Source organism: Anas platyrhynchos, chromosome Z (genome assembly GCF_047663525.1).
Source record: "Anas platyrhynchos isolate ZD024472 breed Pekin duck chromosome Z, IASCAAS_PekinDuck_T2T, whole genome shotgun sequence".
Taxonomy (NCBI): Eukaryota; Metazoa; Chordata; class Aves; order Anseriformes; family Anatidae; genus Anas; species Anas platyrhynchos.
In genome coordinates, this window is record NC_092621.1 from 74613250 (window position 1) to 74639839 (window position 26590).

Consider the following 26590-nt stretch of genomic DNA (forward strand, 5'->3'; position numbering starts at 1 on the left):
TTTCTTACCAGGTGATTGCTGTAATGCATGTCCAACTTCTGGGAGGTCAGCAGCATTTGAAGGGTGGTAGAAGAGGCAGGGGTAATTAGAAGCCCCAGTATTCATTACTGTGTTGGGATTATCAAGCTTATTTATTGAAGTGCATATCAGAGACTTGGTCATTCAGCCCTGTGACATGAAACTGATGAAAAAAACAGGACCTGGAGATGTAAGGGTTGTTGGTTTTGTTGTTTGTGTGTTTGTTTGCAGCAATGCAGGTTTGAAACCTATAGCAGCAGCCCATCCTGGGCAGTGTTCACCCTTTTGCTCTGGAATATGCCAAATGGCTGCAGTCTTAAAAAATATTACAGGAGAAGCTGCACTATCCACTGAAGTACCTGTTGTTTCCTTCTGCTACTCAAAAAGCAGCGTGCATATCCAGGCAGTTCTTTGTGTCTGGAGAACAAAGAGGAGCTAAAGACTATCAGTGAAAGGATTTTACATGTTAAGCAGGACTACGAGCACAGTATGCTCAGGTCTCTGCTATAAGGGTATCTAAGCAACTGCCAGTTCATTTACGCAGGAAGATACAACGTGAGGTATTGGTGTGTTTCAGCACAACACTTGGGAGGTCCTTGAGGTTCAGGGCTTGGAAAATGAGGAAACATCAGGTGAATATTATGGCACACTTTGGGGTTGGATGTTTTTCTGTCTTTCCGTGGATGGGTGTATTTGATTTTGATCTTGGGCTCTCAGCTTTCTTATATGAAAGGACATGTTGACTATACTGGGTACCATGCTCTGGTGATTTTCCTTGCAGTTTCTTCTTCCCTTTGTAGCAGGAGATGTTGGTGAGCTGCGGGCAGGCAAGGAGGGTGCTGGTTGCTTCCTCAACCCCAGCTGTGAACCTACTCAAGAGACTGTACAGCATGGTACATGAGTCTCTTGGGATGATAGCTCCCTTTTGCATGGGGAAGTTGCCTTAGTCATCCATAAACGCCACAGTACCCAGCCTGCAAAGACCAAAACTTAATCAAGGTTCTTGCTCTGAAGTTCTAATATCTGTGGTTTTACACTGTGATCTTTGCTTTCTAGCAGTTACTGCCTGTACAGACAAGGAAGATGGTTATAGAGCTTTGTTGTGAGTCACTATGACAACTCGTGTTTTAGTTTAAGAATGTGCATGCTGTTTTCTGACCTAGCAGTTTGCTTTTTAACCAGAATATGAACTGCGTAGGACTACCCTGTCCATCCATTGGAAAGCTGTATTCCTAAGTGTCCTGCTTTTCTCTTCAGGGAAAGAGGATCTTTCAGAGTTTTGCATGGGAGGCTGTAGTGTTGGGTTAAACCTCTTCTGACTGCCTGGTGCTTCAGAAATCTGTCTCTCCATACCTCCCTCCTTGCAGAAGGCAAGATGAGGTGAAGGAAACAAAGAAAACTTGGACTTTGAAGACTTTTTTTTTTTTTTAATAGATCTTTGTTTCCTCTTCTGAGTAAATTACTTTTCATATAACAGTGAAGTATTTTGAAGGAGAAGGACTGGTTCAGGCTTAAAAAAAAAAAAAAAAAAAAAAAAGTGAATAGGGAATAGAAAGCACTGATAACAGTAAAACGCAGAACTGTAGGAATATATAAGTCATTGAATAAATTGCAAGTGGTAGTTAATACCATGCATGCATGAGGATAGCTGGAAGTGTTGCTACTGACTGTACCCTCCTCCATTCTCCTATGGGTAAGAGCAGAGATCACACTGAAGATGTGTTGGCCACCCAGTGCCACAATGGAAGAGGTGTACAAAGAACCTAGAGTAGCCCCCATTTTTTCTAATAAGAGCCTCTATTTTTCACAGTATTTACTGTTCTCAAAACTGTGGAACAACTCCAATGGTTAAATAGCATTAGCCAAACTGAAGGTGACTACAGTTTAACTGCTGATGTAGGTCAGTAGTATCTCTGATTCTTCATTTAGAGTATTTGGAGGAAATTTTGTCGGTACTGCAGGTAGCACATACTAAGTTTTCCACAAAATCCTAACAGGACCTTGTTTCTTGTCACTGATACAGCTAAATTCATTCAGTGTTGTGCACACACTTTGCCTTAGCACCTCCTCTAGTCTGCAAAACCCACCATTTTTAGTGTGAGACAGCGTGGTCTTTGTTGAATCTCTTTGAGGAAGACAAAGCAACTTCCAGGCAGTTTGGCTGGAAGAGTTCGGTTGTAGGGCTACTGAGTAAAGTAGCAGCAGTGCTTTCACCTCACTGTCATCTGTGAGATGCAGCTGGAAGGTAAAGAAGGCCAGGAAGCAGCAGTGTAGAAATGAGGAAGAACAGCCTGAAGCCAGGAATCAGGTGTGGGGGCAAAAACAGAGAATTTGGGGAGGTTAATTGTTTGTACATTGGAGTGTTAAGCAGATTGCTAGCTGAACCATGAGAAAAGCTTGTTAGTTGCCACCAGCTGATGAGAGCTGCCCCATATCACTGAGTTATCACTTCCAGTGGAGGATTGTTCTGGTTCTGAAATGAAAGTTGAGCATCATTTGGAAGCGCTGATTAGGCAGGGGATGTTTGAGTTTGGAGGAAAGAACTTGGAGAGACCCACTCCTCTGGGTGTCTTGGTGCTCTTGCACTGCTTGAAGTCCACTTGCAAGTCTGGTTTAAAATTTTCTCAAGCAGCAGATTTAATTTCACAGCATCCTACCTCCCAAGTGGCTCCTCCCAAAGCTAGCTGATTCACAGTGCTGAAGGGGAAGAGTTTGTCTGTTTCTGCTTTGGGAAAGGCAGAACAGGTGGCTCTCCTGGACTGCCTGGAATGGCTGAATGTGTATCTCATGCTGTGTGGCTTTTTCTGTGTGAGCAGGTCACCTCTTCCCCTCTCTCTATCACGCTTCCTTTTGTGGGAAGGAGTCAGCATAGGAGCTGCCTGACAACCCCGGTCCTCGGGCCTGGCTGGGACCCCAATTTCGGTCAGGACCAAGTGCGATGCTCTGGGGCTGCCGGTGAGCAGGACGGCCGCCAGCCGCCTTGCACAAGCAGGCGATTGTGCAGCGGGAGAGGTCGGGGTCTGGCACCCGGCGTCATCCTGCAGAGCCGGGGTGCCGAGTCCTGGGAGCATGTCAGAGACAAAGAACAGATTTTTTTTTTTTTCTTTTTGTGCCCTTTTGTTTTGGGCTTTTTTTTTTTTTTTCCCTTGAGTGAAATATTTTAAACAGAAGGAAGTGATTTCATAGTTGAGCCCCTTTTTTTTTTTCCTTCTTCTAACAAGGCAGCTTTTGAAATCTTTCAAATGTAGCAGGGAACATAAAGCTCCTTCTCCAGAGCATGCCTTTTCCCGTGCACTGGGGCTAAGGCAGGGCTGATCTGTATACCGCACACGGCCATAAAATCGGGTCTGGTTTGGCTTGCAACCCAATGACACTTTGCATTTCACCACGAACATGTGTTAGGTTTAAATGAGCAGTCAAAGGAACAGGCAGAAACCTAGCGGATGCAACAGCTGAAAGCTGGTATCTTTCTTCCCTTCTATCCTCCCCATTTTTGTATCTTGTTTTTAAGGACAAAGCTAAACTGCTGTTCCTTGTAGAAGTCGTAGTTGGAATGTGAAAGCACTTGGTGGGGCCTGATTTGCAGATTTGATCCAAAAAAGGGTGACAATGTCTAACTGCTCTTTTAAGAAATGAGGGAAACACCAAAAGGGGAAAAATAAAAAAGGAATAATAATTTAAATATATGTATATATATATATGTATGTATATATATTTCAGAGCTCAGGCCTGAAAAACTAGCTCTGCTTTAGGTTTCCATGAAATGAAACAAGTCCTGTAAGGCTAGGTGTTTTTAGGCCTTCTTATATACATGCATTGTAGACTGCCTTGCTTATCAGCTCCTGTTTTCATAATGTGGATAACTTTTCCCTAAACCTCTGTACACATTTTTGGACAGTATTCCCTGTCTAGAATGTAGTTCTTTGTCTGAAAACCTTCTTTTGCCACCATTATGATACAAGAGACAATAAAGGCAAAAAAATGAACCTGGTGTGTGGTTCCCCAGCAGAATGATTAAAATGTGGGGTAGTTTTGTTAGTCCTTTCACGGTAATTAGTCAACAGGTCTTCCTGATACAGGGTGGAACACTGCTGTATCTGAGATTATGATACTGAGGTTTTATAACTAAATTTAAAATAACAATAGCAACAGCTCTTCCTACAATAGGTCCTGCCAATTAGCCTTCTGTTTTGGGTGAGTTTGGCCCAGACCAGGCTGTCTGTTGAGCTGAGCACCACAGTTACCCTCCAGGACAGAGGGAGAGCAAACAATGCACTCCTCATTGCTTGCCCTTTATGTTCCTGGGAGCTAAGAAGTCACTTAGGCCTTCCCAGCCTGTAAGACCATCCACTTTGTTTGTAGGAATAAGGTTTAGTTTGTAAGATTCTGAAAAATAATGTACGCACAAATTAAAAAAAAAAAAAAAAAAAAAGTGAAGGTTCTTTTTGTCTAAACTGTTTTGATTTAAAGGAGTCTTTCTGTTTTTGAAGACAGTTCCTTTCCATATTATAATGAAGCAATAGATGCAAGGAAAACATCTGGAAATTCAGTATTAACATCTGGAAGGGTGGAACTGCTCAGTAACAGCTTTTATCCTGCCTTCGCTTTCTGCCACAGTTATGAATTGCATGAGAGACTTATTTTTGTAGTTTTGTAGCTTTTCTTTCACAACTAGGTACCAAATGGGCATGGAAAAAGGCAAATAACTGTGGTAACACACTAAGTTTCAACATGCTGTGTGTAGACAGGCGACTAAAGCACACAGCATTTATTATTGATAGCTTTAACCTTGCTGAGTGATTGATTGAAATGCACTGTTTTATTCCACGATCAAAAACATGGAGTTCTATGAGGGCACACTTTTAAAAAATGTTTTCAATATCTACGCTGTCTCTTCTGACGTGTGGGCTGCATCTTTTCCCACTTCCTCCCACTATGCAGTAAGACTACTAAATTTTCAGTAGAAAATGAAAAGAGCAGGAATTAGTGCTGCAGCTTGAACGAAAACACTCCGAGTGTCACTGGAGGGATGTCTTTACTTCCATACCTCTGCAGTGTCACGTGGATAACAGGCATGGCCTGTCTTCACTGGCTGCTAAATCTTAAAGATTTTAAACCTAAGCTTTATGAAATTTGTATTTTGACAGTCACTGAGTAACTGGTCATGGGCTGGTATCAAAATGATGCTGTCTAGCCAGAGCTTGGTCATGGATTCACTTGACCTTCAGCAGACCTTCCCTGCCCATGGAAAGTTACTCTCGTGGTCCAAAGCAAACATCAGCCCCAGTAACACAGTGCAGCTGATATGAGGATCTCTCAGAGAGGATGGGGCTTAACTCTGAGCCCTGGGGCTTGAAGATGACGGCTTCACCTCACCACCTTCTCCCTGTGGAGTCCTGCAGGCATGAGGAGAGACAAGGTGTTCAGCAGTGCTTTCCCTGAGATGACTGGAAATAAACATGTCATCTTCATTTGGAGACACCCGTCCATCAAGTAGTGGTGGCCCTGCTTGGAGAATAGTAGCTTCCAGGTGTTTTTCCCTTAACATGATTGCATTTCACACGTAGAGCTGAGATCCGGCTGGCGTTAGGCTGAGGGTGGCACATTTCACATCTTCCCTGGAAGTGGGGGGATGTGAAGACGTAAATACCGGGTTACCCTGTGGCCAGCATGGGGGGGCTCATTCAGAGTCACCAACCCGGCCTGACCCCTGCATCACAGTAATGTCGCTTGTGTATTGATTTAGTCCGGATGGAAAAACAGGGCAATAAACTCTGGGACTGGCGCTGGCAATACGAGCCTGAGCATCAATGACTTTCTGTTCTAACACACAGGGTGCAGTTATGTGCAGACCCAGTATTTTTGATAAGTATATTTTAAAAGAGTATAAACTGTGAATTTAACCCACAGTCAAGTAAACTGGGAAATTGTGGCTGATGACCATAGTCTAAATGGAGCGTTCCTCGTGGAGTTTATGAGATTTAATTCTTATTACCATTGTATGGGCAGTGTGGAGGAGGGGAAGGTTTATAATGAGTGCTTTCAGAGCTCCAGCATGACTGCAATAATTTCAAGCTGTATCATCAAATATTTGCATGAAGAAGTGAAATCTTCATTAAAATGCAAGATTTTTATACAACATACCTAATCTTGTAAGATTTTTGATGACTTGGGTTGCTTTCTCTTTTCTTAGTGGAAGTCCTTATGAGCAGTTGTGATTGCTCCTCAAAGGAATCTTCAGAGGAAAATAGAGAAATAGAGAACACGAACACGTACAGTTTGGGGTGGGGATGGTTTCCAGGGCTGTTAATGCTTATCATGTATTACTTTTTTTTTTTTTTTTTTTTCTGCCTTAGTAACATTTTGATACTGACTTTAAAAAAATAAATCTGTGTACCTTCAGCCTGTACGTAGGTGAAGGAAAATGGAAGTCTTCAGATCATTGCTTTTATTTGTTATTTAACTGTGAAATCAGTCTATTTTAATGCCAGCAAAAATAGAATTTTCACAATTTCTGTCATCCATAACAAGAGTGGACTAATAATTTTTATATTCATACAAGTGTCCAAATTATTATTTTCTTGATATAACTTTCTTACTATACTAGCTAGATACGGCATTATTTTATAAAGGGATTAATTATTTTCATGAAAAGTAATTTTTAAAAAATCAGAAAAATGGTTTTCTGCTCTCAGTTGAAGGAATGGAAGTATGAAAACTTCCTAAAGATGAAAGCTGCAGTGCATACGTAATTATGAAGTAATTGGAGTGAGTCTTAAGATACTTTGGACTTGGATGGATGTGTTTACTTTTTTTTTTGCTTACTTTTCATATTCTTCTAGTAAAAGCAATAGCATGTGTGCTCTGTGACACTTACTGGTCTCGCTAAATCTCACTCACTGGTCATTTTTACTATTGTTTATACTCCTGAAAACAAATTCCAGCTGATCTTACCAAATTTCACAGTGTGGCCCCAAACCAAATCCTGTCTTGGTGGTACCTGGCAGGTGTGGACGTTGCGAGGAAATAAAGAATAAGGAAATGTGGCATGTGAAAGTAACTGTATGGCCAGTTTACGTCATAAACCTCATCAGTAGCTTCCTTTTTCAAAACAAGCCTGAGCGAGCTCTTGCTGCTGAAGCAGAAGTTTCTGTTGCTCTGGATCCAGACAGCTCTTTCTGTGAACCCAGAGCCTGTTCGGGTGTGTTGGGGATTTGGTTCTAAATGTTTTGACTAATTTCTTCACTGACACTCCCAAATAAATTTATTGCATCCTCAGCTAAGGCTGATACATCCTTGGTAACAGTCTTTTCTCTAAAGTATTCCAGGTATCCCTGTGTAATTGATCACTTCACGCTTGGGAAACCCTTTGGAAGTTTACCCCATCCTTTCCCTATCAGTTAGGAATAAACATTATTTATTTTTGTTTGGGAACTTTTGAAACTGCTTTGAGGGACTTCCATCATTTCCAAAGGCAGGAATGTTGTTTTATTTTACTTTATTTTTGAAGGGGGAAAATCCCTCTAGTAAATCCATTTCTTTACATATGATGGAAATGAGGCCCTGTTTAATAGAAGTCTTTCCCCTGAATTCACTATAATTTATTACCTTTCAGGGAAGAAATAAATTTAAAGGGCAAACTCTCTGGGTTCCTCCAAGAATGGCCTGAGAAAGATAAGCCTGAGTAGTTCAACATTTACACTCATGTTCAGGTTTTGATTTAAAAATAAATAAATAAATATACAGATAATTGTAACTGCTTTCATAGGTGGTTTATTGCTTCCAAAAGACTTACAAAAATGGATTTCAAATCTAGGTTTTATTCTCACCAAGGCCAAGGGAATTGTTTTTTATCTGTCTTTATGAATAATAGCATTTGAAAAACACACTCTTACCCCCAAGCAACAGAAAACAACCTTTTAGATTGGGTTCAGGTGAAATAACAAACCACAGTCTCTACAGTTAAATTCACTTAGTGAAAATGCACATGAAAACAAAATGAATTAGCGCTGTATTTCAGTCTCCTAATTCCACCTACCAATGCAACAGCCATGAATGTACTCATCAGCCTGGGCTTCTCTGAAGTAGCTGAGGTGGACGCTCATTTATGGCGTGTTCGTTCTAACCTAGAACTCTCAGCAAAGTTTGAAAAAAGCTGAAGGCACAGGGTAGAAATTGTTAACAAGAAAAAATGAGCAATCTGTGTCTGTAAGAAGACATGCATGTGAAGTCCCATCATACAGCTAAGAAGACCTGCTGATCTTAGGCTTTCTCAGCTGAATATTTTGGAACAGAAGATGGGATTCTATCCTTTAGAGGGGGCTACAATAATGTTTTTGCAAAATGGCTGCTTGCAAGATAATATTTTTGTCTTCTGGAAAGCACATAGTTGCACAGGGAGTTTGCTTCTAAACGTTTTGCTTAATTTCTTCTCTGACTCTCCCAATTGAATTTATTGCAATTCCAGTTAAAATTGATACATCCTTGGTAACTGTAAAACTACAGCATTTTGTAGTGTGGGAAGATCTGGAGTAACACACATGTCCAGCATGAGCTTGGGTGTTTTCATCTTTGAGATGTCATTTGAGTATCACTGGAAACCACTGAAGGGCTAAGCCAAGACAGCAAAGCCAGATTTACAGATAGACCTCATCTTGAGAAACTGTGAACAAAAATGCCTGCTGTTAACTTGTCACATTGCAAAACTGTGTTCAGTGAAGCACTGAACGATCATTTGTTTGCCACAGTGGAAAACATTTTGAACAAGAGGCTGTTTTGTGGGAGAGGAGAAGGGTGCTACTTGTGGTGTGTTTCACCTCACTTGAGCAGCAGGAGAGCCTGAGTCCTCTGTTTATCTGATGGTGTCCATGAATATAGAAAAATAAAATTTTAAGTCTGAAATGATTCCTGCTTCTATAGTTTTAATGAAATTATTGCTTTTGATGTCAAAATACCTAATTAATTCCAGAAGAAATGCTCATGGAGACATCTGAGATGCATCATCTGCCCTCGTTTGGATTGGTGGGATGGTGACTGCAGCCCTCAAACAGCAGCCTTTGTGCCTCCCTGCTTGCAGTCTCAACATGAGAAATGTGTTAAAGGAGAACGCCTGGCTGTTGGTTGTTTTTGTTGTGTTTTTTTTTTTTTTTTTTTTTTTTTTTTTCAGTGCATGCATTTTGAAGCAGAATATGTGAATGAAAAATGTAATTTGAGTACTTCTCATTCTGGCGTCATTAGCGAGACAGCTTCCTATTTCACACAGCTGTGGGCACCGTCACTGACCACACATGGACATTTTTTCTTTCAGACAAAGGTCTTCTTATTCTATGAATAAGGTTTTGCACACACTTGCACACTTGATGCAGTTCCTTAAAGTTGAAAGTTTATTGCTGCGTCATGGCTGGTGGCCATGGCCAGGCTCGTGGCGAGTTCAGTGGCTGCCTGATTCTGGGTGGTTTTTTGCTCTCTCCTCTTCCTCCTTGCTCCCCATTGCTTCTCTGTCCAAAAGTGTGAACCCTTTGGGAACTCAACTTTCTCTAGAATTTACTCTCTTGTTTATTTGAAGTCCTTGGCCTGCTGAGAAATGTCAAAAAGCATGATCTGTATGAGCTCAGAGGAAAACCTGGAGAGCAGGACTGTGAGCTGGTATGGAAGGTCACAGGGCTTCAGAAGCAATGACATCATTTGCTAAGTCTAAAACATTTTTTTTGTTTGTTTGTTTGTTTTCTGCCCTCAGCATGGTCTGTTGTGTGAATCTGCTCGCTGATGAGGAACTGGGGCTCAGGGAACCACCATCAGTGACAGAGCTTGCTGCTGTGGGCTGCTGCTCAGAGCGCAGCGCCCTGTGATGCAGTGGGCTGAAGCAATAGTGTCCTGATGTTGGTGCTAAATGCCTGGGAGGTTATTTAAAACTAGCAGACAAACAAAACCATGCTTCAAATAAATTTGTGAGGGAGGCGAGAAGGAGCACATCTATTGTTTTTCATTGTGTTGGACTAAGAAGTATCTGGGGCTTTCTGCTCTGACAAATGACTTGGCATCTGAGTATGAAGTCGAAAATATAGCCGTAGATGTGCAGGGACAGTCAAGATTTTTGAAACGTTTTCCTTTGTGAAAGAGGAAGTTGTCTCCTAAAAAAGAGGGAGAGGATTTAGCTGTTAAAGCAGGAAAAGCTGCCAAGCTACTGCCTTTATCTTCTTTTCATGGAAATTGTTTCCTCTGACCCTGGACTCAGTACCTTCCTTGTTCACCTAAAAGCAGTTTGGGGAGCTGTTTCCCATTTTCTGATATTGCTATAACCCCAGGAAGAAGTTGTTTCTACATATGGCATTGATAATTCTCTTCTGGCTTTGTCTGAAGTTGCTTTTAAATGCCCAGTTTTTACTTTTCTAGAATTACAGCGAGTAACGTAAAGTTGAATTTTTCCCAGCAGAAGCAGTGTGTGTAGAAAGAAAAAAAAAAAAAAGCTGTGTAAATCTATTGCATATTTACGGAATAGCTGCTGCTCTCTTCCATTAAAATAAAAATGAAAATTGTAGTTCATAAAAGGAAAACTGAAGGAAGTTTTTTTAAAAAGGTATTAAGTGGTTTTGGATGTGTAACTGGATTGCTTGAGTGACATTTATTTTTTTAAGTTGGTTATTAATTATCAAAGTAAGCATATGTAATAACATATTTTCTACTATAAGTGCATCCTGCTTCTGTTAGAGGAAGGGACATACTGGAAACTCTGCTCACACATCCAAACATAGCATGGTTGCTGCACTGGTGCCCCAAAACAGGGCAGCATGCCCAGCTGGGTACTCAGTGTCAGATGCTGTTGCACACGTATTTCAGTTAGTTCCCGTGAATTGTGAAGAAAAGCTTCTACATAATTACCAAAAAATAAAAAAATAAAAAAGTTTTATTTCATTTAAAGTGAGCAGGTGAGGAACAGGCGGGTTTTTGATTTCTCTCATCATCTGGCAGGCAGTGTGAGAAATGAAGAGTGACTAATAATATTATTACAAAGTCTATCTTGTTGTGCCTATTAATCAGCAGCCACAAGGTCTGTGTTTGATATAGGTGGGTTGCATTTAAAAATTTGCCAGCAGAGCCATTAATTTGGTTAAGTTTAAGTAATGAGGTGTCTACCTCCAGGTTACAAACTTTTAATGGGGAAATGTATTTCTTTCAATGCATAGTAAGGAACTGTCAGCTTGTAAGTGACGTGGAAAACAGCCCTTGCTCCCAGTTAATTGGGAAAAGGGCCACGAAGAGGTTACATACCTCCAGGCTCTGGAAAGCCTCATGAATGGGGAGAGACACAGGCTGAAGGAGTCAAGCCATGTCTTTTCTGCAAATAGAAAGGCAAGGCAACTCCCCTTTGCTCATACCATGTAGGAAGCAGTGTGAGAGCGACTGTGTGGGTGTTTCTAACCCGTTTGCACAGGTCAGAGCGGAAATTTGTAATGTAAAAGCTGTTTGTCTTGAGCTGGCAGACCTGCAAAGCATGTCTGCAAGTGTTTGATGTTCCACGTTGTGTCGGCTGTGCACACCATGGTGACCAGGTTCCTCCTCTGGAGGCAATGAGTGGCATGGAAGAAAGCTGTGCCAGGCACTCGTGCAGGCATGGGCAATTTGGTCTGTTCCATTAGAAAGACTGTCCTGCGCAGACAAGTTCAGTAATAAACAGGAGATCCCCTGTGTCATGTGTGTGCCCAAGCAAAAGAATGTAAGAATATAACACTAGCATATTTTCAGTTTCTGATAGTAACAGCAATGCAGAAGGACAATTGGTTCTTTGTTTCTGAATCAAAAATTTCTCCTCTGTCTGTTTTGTACTGATGGTATCCAGTTTGCTCTCTGCAGCAACTCTTTTGTTTAGATACTGGTGCACACAAAAGAAACTGCTATGTATTTCTTGTAGTTCTTATTTGGACTGCCTTTTGAGCTTTCCAGACACACATTAACAGTTTGCAACTTGGAAACTTTGCCCTTCCTGCTCCTTGGAGGAGCAGAGGAATGCATTTGAGGAGACTACAAGCTGTTCTTCTACCTTAAGGTACAAGGTGAACATAGCATGCAGTGTTCCTGCTGATAGCCTCAGGTATTTCAGCCTCAGGCTCCATGTGAGAATAAGTTTCTCTTTCTCTTTTCCTTTTTTTTTTTTTTTTTTTTTTTTTTTCACCCATAAAGAAGTTAGGGCGGTTGTGGTCTGCATTTGGGGTGGTTCAGAGTTATGCCTCCATTTTTGTACCTACAGCTTCACTTGAAGCATGTGACTTGTCATCTGAGCCTATTTATAGTGAGTGTTTTTATATATAATTAAGAATAGCAAAGGGCTTGCTTGGTCAGCAACTCTTCTGCTGTAGGCTCCAACGCATGTGCCATAATAAAGCCACAATCTCCATTTGCTAGCTGCACTTATCGCACATGAAACTTTTAGGTTAACCCAGTTGCAGGTACGAGTATTGAAAACAGAAGGAGGTTTGCCTTGAGACGGACGTGCACATCAGAGCCATAGAAGATACCTTCAATGAAGGTCTACACCTGGCTTGCCAGAAATCAGGTGAAATGTAGGTTGTGCTGCTGGGAGTCACGTGGATGCTGGCAGGTTACTGGAAGGGTTTCCCAGTTTAGTGTGCAGGATGGATGTGGCAGGGTGGTGCACAAGTCCTGAAGGCTAAAAAAAATAATCTGTAAGACTGACAGTAGGACGAAGGAAAGATTTGTAAGATAGGTAAATTGAGTGCACTTTAGTTTATGTTGTGTTGTGTCTAAGATACTGACCACCCATAAGGTTAATCTGAAGCATGCAGCTGCAGCGTGTCTACTGTTTTTCCCAGCATGCTGAGTCATACCAAGCACCACTTAGGAAACCAAAGACTGATTTTCCAAGAACTGATCATGGCTAAAATTCTTACTCTGAAGCTGACCAGTAAATAGTTCATGGTAGAGAAAAGGAAATATCTCTGTTCAGTGACAGTGGATGAAACTTAACAGGGAGAGTGGAAGAGTGTCTGTACCTTGGTCACAGAAGCTGATAGACGGTGTTGTGAAATACAGAATAAATCGATGTTTCTTACAATGCTTGGCATAGTTTCTGGAACTTCTATGATTTCCCCATTCATTTATTTCAACAAAACATTCTTTTGGAAGTATCTTTTGTAGTACACAGCAGTGGAACGCGTTCATCGTTTCTTGAAGAGGTGACAGTTTTTTCATCGTCAATGTAGGTGCTTGTTGCACAACAAGGTGAATGGAGGAGGAGTGCAGAGAGCTGGCTTTTGGCTCTCTCTGCCTCTGTTCTGGTGCCAGGATGTAGGCATCTGAGATGTGAAAGTGAGGGGGTTCTCGCCCACACTAGGGTCCTCCTGTAACTTCTGCTGAAGAAGCCTGCCCTCCCAGGGCCACAGACCTGGTGCTGAGAGCATGCTGGCTTTGTCTTCCCCAGGTCTCTGCAGGGGCTCTCATCCCAGTGGCAAGCCCCCAGCACTTCCTGCCACCAGCAGGCATTAAAAACAGATTTATTTGAACAATGAGTGAATCTAATCAAACCTCTTACATTTCTGTTATGGATATGGATTTTAATTTCACAAGAAAATGGCATTTTATTAACACAGAACTGTTCATTCAGTGTGCTTTTTCTGGTTTGTTTGTTTGTTTTGAATTTTGAAATGCTTTGGGTTTGTTTTTATTTTTTTGGTGAAATTACATATTTCATGCACTGCAGTCCACCTGCAAGTTGTTTACTTTCAGAAAAAGTTCTGAATGCCCAAGACACTTTCAGAGTTGTTTATATATACATATATATTTAAAAACCTCACATTACTTTTGAAAATGGTGTTATTATTATTTTTTTAATCTTGCCTGCCAGGCTGGGTAGGTGGTCATTTGCTCAGAACATCTGTATTCAGATACATTTGCCTGGGGACCACTGGTTTGTGGGCCATCACAGCTAGTTGGTACCTGCAGTTTCCTCTCTGGTAAACATGTTCACAAGTCTAAGGAGCTTTGGATTACCTCTCCTATGGTGCTCAGATTTTAAGAAGAAAAGAAAAAAAAAAAATCGACTGAAAATGCCCCCCTCCCTCCCCCTCCAGAGTACTGATAATGGTGGGTGCTCAGAAACAGTGCAGGTGGCATCCCTGGTGCAGCAGCTTGTGGGCAGACACAGACTGGCGGCTCTGCAGCTGGCACTGGGATGTGCAGCATTTTTGGATTCCTGGCCTCTGGTAATCCCCTCTGGATCCACCTGAACAGAGGCCAGGGCTGTCATGCTCTCCCCAGGGACACCAGGCAGGGCTGGGGTGGGTTGATGCAGAAAGCAGTTCTGCCTGTTTGGGAATTTTCCTTTGGGAGGGATGTCCAGGCACAAGCTAGCTGGTGGTCCAGGACACGGCATTTGTGACAGTGCCTCAAGCTGCAGATGTGCCCATCTCCATCCAAAACTCCACAAGAGATCTGCCCCCAGCATGGGATGAAGCAGGAGTTCAGCATCTGGCTCTGCCAGTGCCAGGACTTTGCCTTGAACACTGCAGAAATCTAAGCAGAGACATGAACCAGATAATAAAACCTGACCATGAAGTTACCTGTGACTCATACAACAGAGCAGATCCTGCAACGGGTCAGCTAAGGGATGTCTCCATTGCATATTTCATTGCTGAGTGGAAGTCTCCCTAAAAAAAAATAAATTAATTAATTAAAAAGAACTAAATAAAATGTTATATTTGCCAAAAATTTTATTAGAGATGCTCTGACATCCGGCTTTTCATCTGAAGTTTAAGTTCACTGCCTCTTTCTGCTGCTGTTGCCTACAAACAGGAAAGAGAAATGTAGCTGTACGTAACAATTTTATTGAGTATCTTTTAAATTCCATGTAAGAAAGCTGAAATCAATATATATACATGCACGAGCAGAAGGCTTCTGATACTTCTTTAGAGAGGTTTTTTGTTGTTAAGCAAGCAGTCAGTTCTATGTGTAGAAAAAGCACTAGTATTGCTTACAAGGCTGAATGTATGATTTTGCAGGCAGCATTTTGCAATAGCAGTATAGTGGACCTCTGCATGTGCTTTGTAAATATGTTGTAATAAGAGATGTATGTCACCACATCTTGAAACTATCTCCTCCACTTCTGTGACATGGACAAACCACTTTTTTAACAAAAGGAAGAAAAAAAAAAAAAAAGAGGAAGAAAAAAAGCCTGCATACTTGGAAGTATATTTTCACTGTTTAAACACCTCTATCTCCAATGCCCTAGGGGGAAAAAAAAAAAAAAAAAAAAAGTGGTTGGAAAAGTCAGGCACATTGCCAGCATTTTAAAGAGCTGTTAGAGAAGAGTTTCTAGGCTAGAGATTGGTTCAGAAACTTCCTGAAGCAGCATGAGAGATATCAGTAACAGAAACATCCGAAAACGGTTAATCATTTGCTAACTCGCTTCACGGATGAATCGTCCTGCGGTGTAGATGGGGGGGGACTTGTGCTGGATTATTTCCATTGATGGATTATTTCCATCCTTTGAGACCGAGGCGCGTGTACGAGGACTGTGAGGACGCCCCCATTGCTGTGGCTGCTGTTGCGCGTTCGCCCTCAGCGCCATGCCCTCAGCTCTCACCCCAGGCCTTGCCTGGAGCTCACAAGCTCTCAGCAGCTGATCAGCGTGCCTTCATCACGTACTGTCAGCAGCTGCCTCCCCAGTTGTCCTGCTGCTTGAGAACAGCCATGGGTGAGGTGTTTTCGGTGCCAGCAAGCCTCATGGAGGGTGTGCACAACCCCTCTGGTGGCCTGCTGGGCCCTGCCTGGCCCTTGTCACCGAGAAGACCAAAAGCAGAGGAGTCTTGGCTCCTTCTCCTGGTCCATCTTCCATTAGCATCTCCCAGACAGCCACGGCACTTCCCTCCACTCAGGTGCTTTTGCTTTCAGCACCCCACAAAACAAAACACAACAGGAAAACATTTAGATGTCCTTGAAGCCAGCCAGCACAAACAGAGTTGTGGCAGTGGCTTAGACAAGTTTCCAGCACTCTGTTAACAACACGCTTTTGAAAAGCTGTGCTGTGCTAAATAAGCCACAGAGAGACATAAGGGCCATTCCTCACTTTGCACTCCTTCCCTGCTCCCTGCTTAGCATGTTGCAGATCACTTTAATTATGAATACTCCTACACCCCCAATAAATAAATAAATAAATAAATAAATAAATAAATAAATAAATAAATTACCTAAGCATTGTGGCAAGGAATGGTTTTGCCAGCAAGTGTCTGGTGATTATTCAGCACAGGAAGGAGACAGCTCATGATCTAGCGGTGCTGGCTTAATGGGACAGCCTGCCAAAGTATCACAAAACTCAGCATGGCTGGGGAAAAGGACGGAGAGGCACCAGGTCGCCTGTGGCCCCCTTCTGTTGTAAATAACTTCTGGAGTTGTCTCTTTCCATGGTTTGCACATTTTTCCACAGAACTTTTCTGAGGAAAATCTGCTGCTTTAAATACTTGCATGCGCAGTGCATTCTGCCGTTCCCTTACCTGCTTTCAAGCCTCCTGATAGGGTGTAGCATACTGCATTTTGTGGACAATCTCATTCCCTTGCTGCTTTATGTGTTACTTCTTACCATGCCCTGCTCCATCTACTACAAATTACTGCATTTCCCACTCAGAATGCCTGGATTGCAGCTGCACTGAAGCATAGACCTGCTGCTAGCAGCAGTTTTGATGGCTACAACTGAACTAAACTTTTTCCTATCGACCTCAAAGTCTTTCCCAAATTGACACTGATGAACACAGGCATTATTCTGTGGTGCAGAGTAAGGAGGAGATGAAGAACATCCAGGCTGTGGATCAGAGACCTTTCTTTTTTTTTCTTTATTTTTCTCTTTTATGAACGTGATAAATGGACAATTGCAGTAATGTATAGAGCATAAACACCAGTGTCCAACAGCAGCAGTCTCGAGGGAACTTCCCTGACCAACTGGGAGGACACCAAAGACCAGCACTGTGTGAACAATGCTGTTTGTGACTTGCTGAGGCCAAGCCCTCCTATTTTTGGTAGGGTGTACAGAAGTCCCAGCAGTGCTCTTGCAGCTCTCCATTCTCTCCCACATCCTTCCCCAGGTAGGTACAGCCCAGTTTTTGCAAACAGTGGTCAGTGTAGGAGGACGGCAACCACACCACTGCCAGCACCCATGTGCTGAAGCACCAAGTCCAGCACCAGGGGCTTTGCAGAGCACTCAGGCATAAGCTGGTGACATTCCCTGCATCTTGCCTGGTAAGTGTCACTTGAGGAAGGAGTACAGTCGGATAAACAACACCAGTGGGTGTTTTCAGGAAAGTGTTTGAAATACCATGGGATTGTTAAACTTGCCGTCAGTTGGTCACGAACACCTGCCCGGTCATTGCCCTGCTTGCAGCTCCCTGTTGTCATTGAGCAGCAATAGACACAGTTACGTGTCAGGGTTCAAACAACAGGACAGCAGAGACAGAGCACGTTAGCATCAGTCAATACACCTGTGGTGCCACCAGCTGACCAAGGAAACTGAAAGCTGAGTGATTTTGGAGCAGGCAGCTGCATCCCTCGCTGCCTGCCTCTTCAAGAAGGTACCTGAGACAGAAGACGGTGTGCCTTACTCTTCCCTGTGTGTAGCTTGCACAACAGCTAGCAAGAGCCCAGCAGATCTGCAGCCTGTTGTGCTGCTTGGTTTGGGACTTATTATGTGAGGCACAGCTGTGATCCATCCCCAGGCTACAAAGCCTGCCTTCTGAGGAGAAGCAGCTGGGGGCATGGGCTCTTCCTGCAGAGCTGACATGGCTTCTCTTCCTTCTGCACTCATCCCTGGTTTTGCTTGTCTGGTTTTGCTGTGTCTGCAGCTCTGAGCTGAGCTGAGCAGAGAAATCGTGAGAAGCCAGCTAGGATCACCAGGAGTTTTCACTGACATCCACCAAAGGCTGATCTGAGGGTGCATCAGGTCTCCCCCGCTTATGCCTCCCCTGCACGGGTATTTTTGTCAATGTTACCGCAATATTTCTTTCATTGTAATACATTTAAAAAGAAAATGAGGCCAGCTCTGATTGACTTCCTTTAGCATGTTTGGGTTTTTGTTCTTATCTCAAGTTTAAAGAAAAAAAGCTGTGTATTTCAAATAGAGCACATGGAGTACTTCTTGTAAGCAATTACTTTGCTGAGTAGATGGATTTTGCAAGCAGTTTGCTTACATTGTACTAATTGCTTTTTTTTTTTTTTTAAATCTTGAGTAGAGTGCCTTTTGTCTTGAAGGTCTCCATTTATCTCTTGTTGTTTTTCCTTTGCTTTAGGTGCAAGCCCACAGATATCTGCTCAAAAACAACTGCAGAAAACTTCCAAACTCATACATCAATATGTCCACCCCAAAATAATCAGACTTAACTGCGAGCACTGCCAAATTAAAACATCTGAATGATCCTGCAGGCACTGTTTTGGGTCTGTGCTGTAGGAGGAACACTCAGTGTTGCTGCTGTAGTTATTGAAACAAAAGTTCCTGTGTCCCCAGATTCGGTCTCCTGGACACATGCTGTCTCTGCAGTGCATGTGAGCACACCCTGTCTGCTTGGCGCTGCAGGTTTTCAGCCTGGAGCAATGCAGGAGCTGGCAGCAGGAACCTGAAGAGGTGTCTTTTTAAATCCCAGTGGCTCTGTTCCACCTTTTCTGCAGCTCCATAGCTTTGCTGCCTCGTTAGCCTGATGGCTGAGCTGCAAGCAGCTGCAGCAGCTGAAGGTAATCCAGCTGGACATTGCATTTATGGTTTGGTAGCAGTCCTGGTCCTCCACTTGCTCCTTCAGCAGGGAATAACAGCAGATGTACACTAGCTAGGGCTTCCGTTTCACAACCTGCATCCATGATTACAACACTGTGTTGTCTCAAGTGGAAGGATGCATACCAAGACCTTCCTTTGAAGACTGATAACCTTGCAGAAACTTTTTGTGTGAAAAGCACCAGAGAGCCTGGAGGAACCTTTTGTTTTTCTTTTAGGGGGCTGCTTTCAATGAAGCTGTACCTTTTGTGACCTTTTTTTTTTCTTTTTTTTTTTTTACAACTGCTTCTGGAAGCCAGAGATATGATATCTTTGATGGGTGTCTCCCAGCTTGTACGCTGCCCCCTTTCCCTGAAATGATGTCCAGATCCTGTATCTAAAACTTCTTCCTGCAGCATGTCATGCGGTTGTGGCCAGTGGGCACAGCATTCAGGGTTGGTAGGAGGGGATCAGAAGGATCCAAGTACCATCCCAAGCATGCAGAACAAATCAGGCTTGCTTTTCGGATGCCACTCTTTTGTCATTCTCAGCATTTAGTCTCTGCCTTTCCAAGTGTGTAGGAAAAGCTTTCACGGGTGTCTTTTGCCTCTGGCACCCCATGGTGTGGGCTGCCTGGCACACAGCTGGTCGGATACATCTGATCAAACTGGTGTTACTGGTTATTTTAAAATGAAAAGTACCATCCTACTATATATAGTAGCTGTCTGATGTATTACCAGATCAGCTCTAGTCCGCATCTCAGAGAGTTGTTTAAAATGCCTTTTGTGTTTCCAAAACTTCTGGGTGGTTTTATTTTCAGCCAGCAAAGGTTTTACACTTACCCTCACCTATGTCTTGCTCTCTGTGGACCGAGGTCCATGACTGGGGAGGGTGCTAGGAAGGACCCATTCCCAAACTCTGCCCCGCCAGAACAGCCCGCTTCTCTGAGTGCTCCTGGTGCAGCTGGGAGAAACCAGAATCCACCCTGGTCTGAAGACAGCTGGCCGTGGAAAATGATTACCGTCATCTCTGGCAGTGTCATTAGGGAAGCCAAGTGTCTGGGGGAAGCAGAAATGGCTCCCCCATGCCCCGCGGCATCAGCATCAGCATCCAGAACAAACTGAAAGAGAAGACCTTGCACTATTTTTTTTTCGTTGTTGTTACTTCTTCTGTCATAGCCCAAATCTGCAGCCCATTATGAGGACACTGGCACAAGCAGTGTGCCAGAGGTTGAAGGAGTCGCATCCTCAGAAACATGCAGATTGAGCAACCTTCGATGTGGTATGATAGTGCTCTTTTTTTGTGGTTTCGGAAGCTATTTATATAGAAATCTTTAAGCCACAGTGACGCAGGATGTGGTGGTAACAGAGTAGCTGAAAGGCAAGCACTATTCTTGGGCACTTCTAGGTCCCATGCTTTGCTTACAGCGGGTTAAACTTACATGTAGACCTGGGAGAGCACACTGCCAGAGGTAAAGTGCTGCTCCTGAAAAGCAGCTGGGACACAAGAATTGATCTGCTCTGCCGAATCAAACTCATGCCAGTGGTATATGTGTGAATGTGGGGAAACTCACATATAAGACTCATCGCTGGCCTAACCCAGAAGCAGTTTTCACAGCTAACTTTAGGGGGGATGAAACTGGGATTCCCTTCTTCATAGGGATGAGGGGTGTCTCGTGCATTCTGAATTTATCCCTTGCTTTGATTTTTACCTGCTCACACTGCACTGAGGACATAATGCAGAACTGTGTAGAGCATCCTTTCCCCAATAACTGTATTCCAGCACTTTCAACAGCCGAGAGAAAGGACCAGCTGAAGATGTATGTTTTTATTTATTTTTTTTTATTTTGTGTTATAAAGCCTTGTTTGGCAATGTGATTCGCAAAGCTGTGAGTAAAGGCTAAATTTTATCAATGTGGTCTTCTGTGTTTGCCTGAGAAGTTTTAATCCATATCGATTCAGTGATGGCATGCACAAGGGAAATTACAGAGAAGCTGCCACTGGAATTCAGATATTTACCAAAACCAGTGAAACACTTCCAGTCTCGTTCACTGTATCTCCCATTTTAAGTATGGGAAATACTGTTTTTAGCACAGTGAAATTATATGCTGCAGGATGGCAAACACCCTCCTGACAGGGGAAAAAAAGTGCCTACTGTACACTTTTGCAATGCTGCTTTCCACATGATAATATTTTAATGAATCCACAGACTGGCTTCATTGAAGTTGATAAAGCACTTGTCTTTGATTCTCCCTGACATCTAAGACTTAAGTTAGAGTATGAGGTGATCTTATCCAGACAGTGCACATTAGGTGTTCCAAGGCAAACCAGAGGCATCTGTGAGAGCCAAGAGGTAGCTGCTTCCCTTTAAATCATGTCTCATCTGCTGAGTAGAAAGACAAGCTAGAAGCTGTGTTTTCTGCCTATCAGCCTCATCTAGACAGGTTTAAATGAGTACATGTAGAATTAAGTGCTGAAACCTGGAACTTACCCCTCTGATAAGCTCTCAGTATATACTTACCACAAACAAAATCAGGGTAGTTAATCTCTCGGTGGTTCTCTTGTGAAGTGCTATGCCATGCCTTTCTGCTGTCCTAAGGCTTTATCCTGCCTCTGCTTTATCACTGCTCTTTGTAGATGTTTCGGTGGTCAGGTAATAGCAGGAGCGATGTCGTTTGGGCCTGGACACCCTCCTTCTCCACATGAGAGCTGCTTCAGCTGCGGCATATATGGGGGACTTCTGTGCATGAGCTGCCCCAGGCTGCTGCCGCATTCAGGCAGTATTTTATTTTGTTAACATTCAGATCAGGAGGAGGATGTCTGCTTGGGAAGGAGGCTATCCCAACAAATCCAAAAGACCATCTGACTGTTCAGGAAGACATACTCTGGAGTCCCCTTAGCCACGGGATCTCTTTCCCTGTTGTCCATCTCAATCTGGAGCTCTGCTCTTTGCTCTTCCAGGGAGACACAGATGTCATGGTTGATTCTGCTCTAAAATCTGTGTTTTGTGTAACTGGACTTAACACAATTGCCTCAAGGGATGTCCACCACACCTTACCAGCTAATTGTCGTTGGATAAATTCCACTAGGGCTCTATCAAATAAAAGCACACACAGATATCCTGCAGTTGAGTGTACAGTGCTGCCCTTTCAAGTGTCTCTACCCTTTTGTAGCACTTTGTCCTGTTCACAGTCTGGTACAAGCATGGGAGAAGCTGTTTTTATTCCTATTAAGGAAGCAGATAGAGGCTAATATGTTCATTCTAATATTACTAGTTTCATCTTACGTAAGAATCAAAGCAGGCCTTTACACATGAAGTTGCATCCACCCATGCTTCATTTGGAAACTTGTGTTGCAACTGGAGCTCATCCAAAGATAATACCGGCAACGCTTAATGTCCCTGACAACAACGGAACATACAATTAAATAATCTCATGCACCAATGTCGCTTGAAATCTGCTAAACAAAGTGTATAGCTTAAGTGTGGCATTGTGACCGCCCCTGGGAAAGTGCCAGAGTACACAGGGGGCTTACGGATTCCCAAAAGAAAAGGAGGGAAAACAGTTTTTTTTCAACACCACCGTGAAAGATTTTTCTGTGCTTAAAACCTGCAGGTAGTTACAGGAGCGAAGAAACGCCCAGGTCCCAGGCATGCTAGATATACCTTGAAGGTACAGGCAGAACAGAGCCCGGCTTGTGAGCTGCCTGCGGGGTGCCAGCTGTCCTGCACCTGCCTGAGGTGACCTCTGGCCATGAGCTTTCACGTGTGGGTGGCGTGCCCACCACAAGGACTTTGGGGTTGCCCCGTCTCTGCTGACCTTCAGGGCCCCCGCACAGCTGATGCTGACAGAAGGGATGGGGTTCTTGGCATTGTCCATGGAGACACAGGTGCACGTGAAGGGAGTTTTGCGTGTCTTCAGACTCAGAGTCACCACAGGGCCACTGCTTGTCACCCACAGCTGCCCCATACCAGGGGCTGAGGGCCTCACCAATTCCTCTTGCCTCTGGGATGCATCTGTCTCCCACCTGGTGTCTCAAGTCATGACCATGAGCAACTACTGCCAGTAAAGGGGAGGCTGAATTTCAGCTAGGTGGTGCAAGTGGGATGCCAGGTGTGGACTGAAAGGTGATTTTCACCGTGACCCTGGGACATCAGCACCATGAGCCCCAGGAGCCTCTGATCTGCAGGACTTTGGTGCTCTTGTTTCAGCCAAGCTACCACCGCCGGTTTGGGACTGCACAAGCATTTCTGTCCACAGCAAAGCATAAAGGCTCATGTAGAACGGCTGAAAGCTGAAAAAGACACTGAGGTTTCCTCTGTGTGTCAGGTTTTTGGCAACAGAGGAACTCCATGGGGACTACTGTTTGTCTTTACACAGAGATAAATGCTCAAATTGCTTTGGCAACAGCCGGGCCTTTATTCAGAGATTAACTTCACATATCTTTATGAATTTAGAAATCAGTTGGAATCCTGACCATTGTCACTTAATGACTTCCTGTTTTTGTCTAAAATGCTTTTTTTATAGATAAATGGCTTACTTTTGTGGAGAGAAAAAAAAAATAATTAAAAAAACACTGTCTCTCTCCTGCAGTCATTAGATCAGTGACGAAATCCATTTTCCCTTAACAACCTTTTGAGCTGAGGGATTCAAGTGGATGTGGATAAGCTGCCTTAGGTTCACGTGTTTCCTTTTTGTTTCTGAAAGCAGCTTGCACATGCTGTCTTTGGAGGATGTCCTTTAAAACAGTGACAGACATACATTTGAATCAAGGGGATATCCAAACACCTTTGGATACAAGGGGATATCCAAACACCTTTTCCCCTTTGGTGGAACAATCTCCACAGGGACATGGTCAAGTCCCCAGCACTGCAGGCTCTCAAAACACAACCAGACAGGGTGCCAGATAGTTTCATCTAGGCTCCTTTTTCCCACAAAATGATGGTCTTTTGAGGTCCATTCCAGCCTGGGCTGTTCTGTGGTTCTGTGATTCTGTGACAAGGGCAAAAGAGACAAGCAGTCACAGGTGAAATGTTAAGTGTTATAGTTGACAAAGTTTAAGCCATGCCTTAAACACTGAACAAATCCAGTGCACAGGAGCTCAGAGATGAAGACAGATGTTTGAAGCAGGCACATGCTGCATTCCTCCTGGGAAGAAGTACATTTTGGAGGAAGATATGATTTCTGTGCTTCTCTACAATGCAGCCATCAGTTTGTGCAGTCTGACCAAACACAACAGCTTAACATCCTGAGGTTGGATTCAGGACGAGGTTGGAGTGTGGGCATGCATCTATCTGTGAGGGAGGTAGGAAGTCAAGGGGTGTATACAGTGCTAGCAGAAACAGCTTATTATTTTAAAGTCCTTTTGTCAACCATGCATGCACTAGATTGAAAAATCTAGCAAACCTGTCTGTTTTCCATGTGAAATTGGGAAAAAACTGTTGGAGATTTGCTCCTGTCCATAAGGAAGTCAGGATTTTGTCTATTAAATGCAAATTCAGACTTGCTCAGCTCATGGGAGACTAAAACAGGGATCCCAGGAATGGGGCAAGTATAGTGCTGTGAAGGACAGGCCGGTAAGTCATAGCATTGGGACCCTTCCATACACCTCCTAGTTGGGTATTTTCTCCTACTTCCCGGATTCTTTTGCCCCAGACCGTCTTTCAAGAAGTATGTGTAAGATACTGTTTCATGAAGATGGATGCAGATTTTTGTCAGCTTTCCTTTGTTCTCATTTCCCATTTTGTACTGCTGCAGATACTGCCCCTTCCCCTCACACACAACCCATCAGAGAAATGTCAGGTGTGAAACCCAAAGTTTCTAGTGCATCAGAGTTTCACAGCCTGATAGAAAGCATCACGTCCGATAGAAAGCAGCATTTTGCACTCAGTCAGAGACACAAAGCTTGGTAAGCCCCAAGCCTGGTGGAGCCTTGGAGCCTGTAGATGGAGGAGCAAGACGTTAATATCTCAACTTTTGCAGACTTTGCCAAATCTAGCATGGGGTTATTTTACCTTTCTTAACCTGGTCATTTTGTGGTAGCCACATTTTATATTTTAGAATAAAGATTCCATGGGTGAAAGCAGACCTTACCCCAATGCTGACTATTTCCAGCAGAAAACTACAGATAACAGCAACAACTGTGTTTTCATTCAGTAAGAACTATAAGCTATATTGTAGTAGTGTTGTGGCAAAATCGGGGACAATGATGTCAGACTAGCATTAGAAGAATGACGCCTACGCTCTGTATGTTTACAGCACGATAAATGGTCTTCACAGGTCCTTTGCATATGTAATAATCCAGCATTCATTTTAGATTTCATTCTATACTGTATCTATCTGGGGAAAACAATACATAGCTATAAATGAGGACTACTTCATGCAGTCCTAATCTCCATTTGAGCTATGCACACAATAATATGCAGGGTGATAAGGAGGCTTATTGATAAAGCTTTACAGATGGTGAGGGCATGAAAAAGTGCAGTTGTGCTGCAGCTGATGAGGTTTTTCCCCAGTTAGCATAGCAAGTGGCTGTCCCTGCTGAAGGTGTCATTGTGCTGGGAAATATCTGGCATTTCTGAAGCCTTTTGGCTGTAGCTCTGTTAAACACAGCCAGGGCTCTGTGCTTTTACATTTGTTTTTAATCAGCAAGGCAGATGTAATGCAGAGTTTCCTCCACACCTCCACCACCTTGCTGCACAAGGGGCAGGCCACTGCTTGCCCGCAGCTTGTTTTGGGTGCTGCAGTTTCTGTTTTCTTTCTCCATGCTTTCCAACTGCAATACTGTCCAGATTTCTCCCCCAGCCACCAGCCAGCCAGGTCTGTGCTGCTGTGCTCCTGGGGAAGCTGTGTCCCCACATCACTGCAGCAAGAACCTGCTCCCTGTCAGTCACCAGTGGTGGTGCTCAGTGTCCTTCCCTCTCTTGGTCCTCACTGGCCTGCTGGAGGAGGTGGTGTAGCTGTCCATCATACTCTGACACCAGGATGGGATTTGGAGAGGACAACCTCTCCTCTTGCTCCCTAAATTGAGCCCTATCCATATTTTCCTCCTCCATCCCTCCTCCAGATGAGGAACCTGCAGGTTGAGCTTCAGAGCATGCCAGCAAACAGCAAAGTCGGGGTGGGCACACAGATGGGTGGAAGAGGGCTCACAGCAGGGACACACGGTGGTTAAGGAAAATGGTTATGGAAAACAAATGTTTTAGGACAGGGATGTATTGGTGCAGCTCACATCTCACCAGAGCTTGAGAGTAGCCATCTTCACGCCCCCTTTCCCTCTTTCCAGCTCTGGTTTGCTGCTTTCTGCTTGAAATGCACTTTTTCTCCCCATTCACGAGCAGCAGAGGATGCTCCACCCTGCGTGTGGGAGATCAGGGTACGGGCAGCAGCGGTGTTTGACTTGGCAGGAGCAGCTGCGCTCCTTTTATTTCACCATTGTGAGCGAGGGGAAAATAAATGCTCATGGAATAAATGCAGTCTGTCTTCGTCCAAGGTGAAAAGGCTGAATAATAAATAAATAAATAAATAAATAAATAAATGGTGCTGCTTAGGAAATGCTTTGCCTGCAAGCTTTCAGAGAAGTTTCAAGAGCAACTGTGTCTGGGCTGGGTCATGTCCTTGGCCACTGCAGGGATACCACGGCAAGGGACGGGGGACAGGGGCACCTACCCATGCTTGGTTTAGGGTCTGTGCAGGGTCTGCCCTTCACTTCACTGAAGAACAGAAGAAAGCTCCTTAAGACACACTGGGAATGTTTCTCCCGCCCTCTTCAACATCTTTACTATTAACCATGTCCAATCTTCTGGCTGAGCGTGCTTCTTAGGAGGGTTATAGCC

General features: G+C 43.6%; 1 protein-coding gene and 1 long non-coding RNA gene across 4 annotated transcripts in view; both read left to right on the top strand.

The window, feature by feature from the left end:
* The window catches only part of LPAR1 (lysophosphatidic acid receptor 1), a 68042-nt gene that overhangs the window by 35923 nt on the left and 5529 nt on the right, over positions 1 to 26590 (top strand). The gene's annotated exons all lie outside the window — the stretch shown is intronic.
* Positions 17588 to 19934, top strand: LOC140000650 (uncharacterized). The gene is made up of 2 exons (XR_011805717.1): positions 17588 to 17986; positions 18303 to 19934. It is a non-coding gene; the product is annotated as an uncharacterized lncRNA (long non-coding RNA).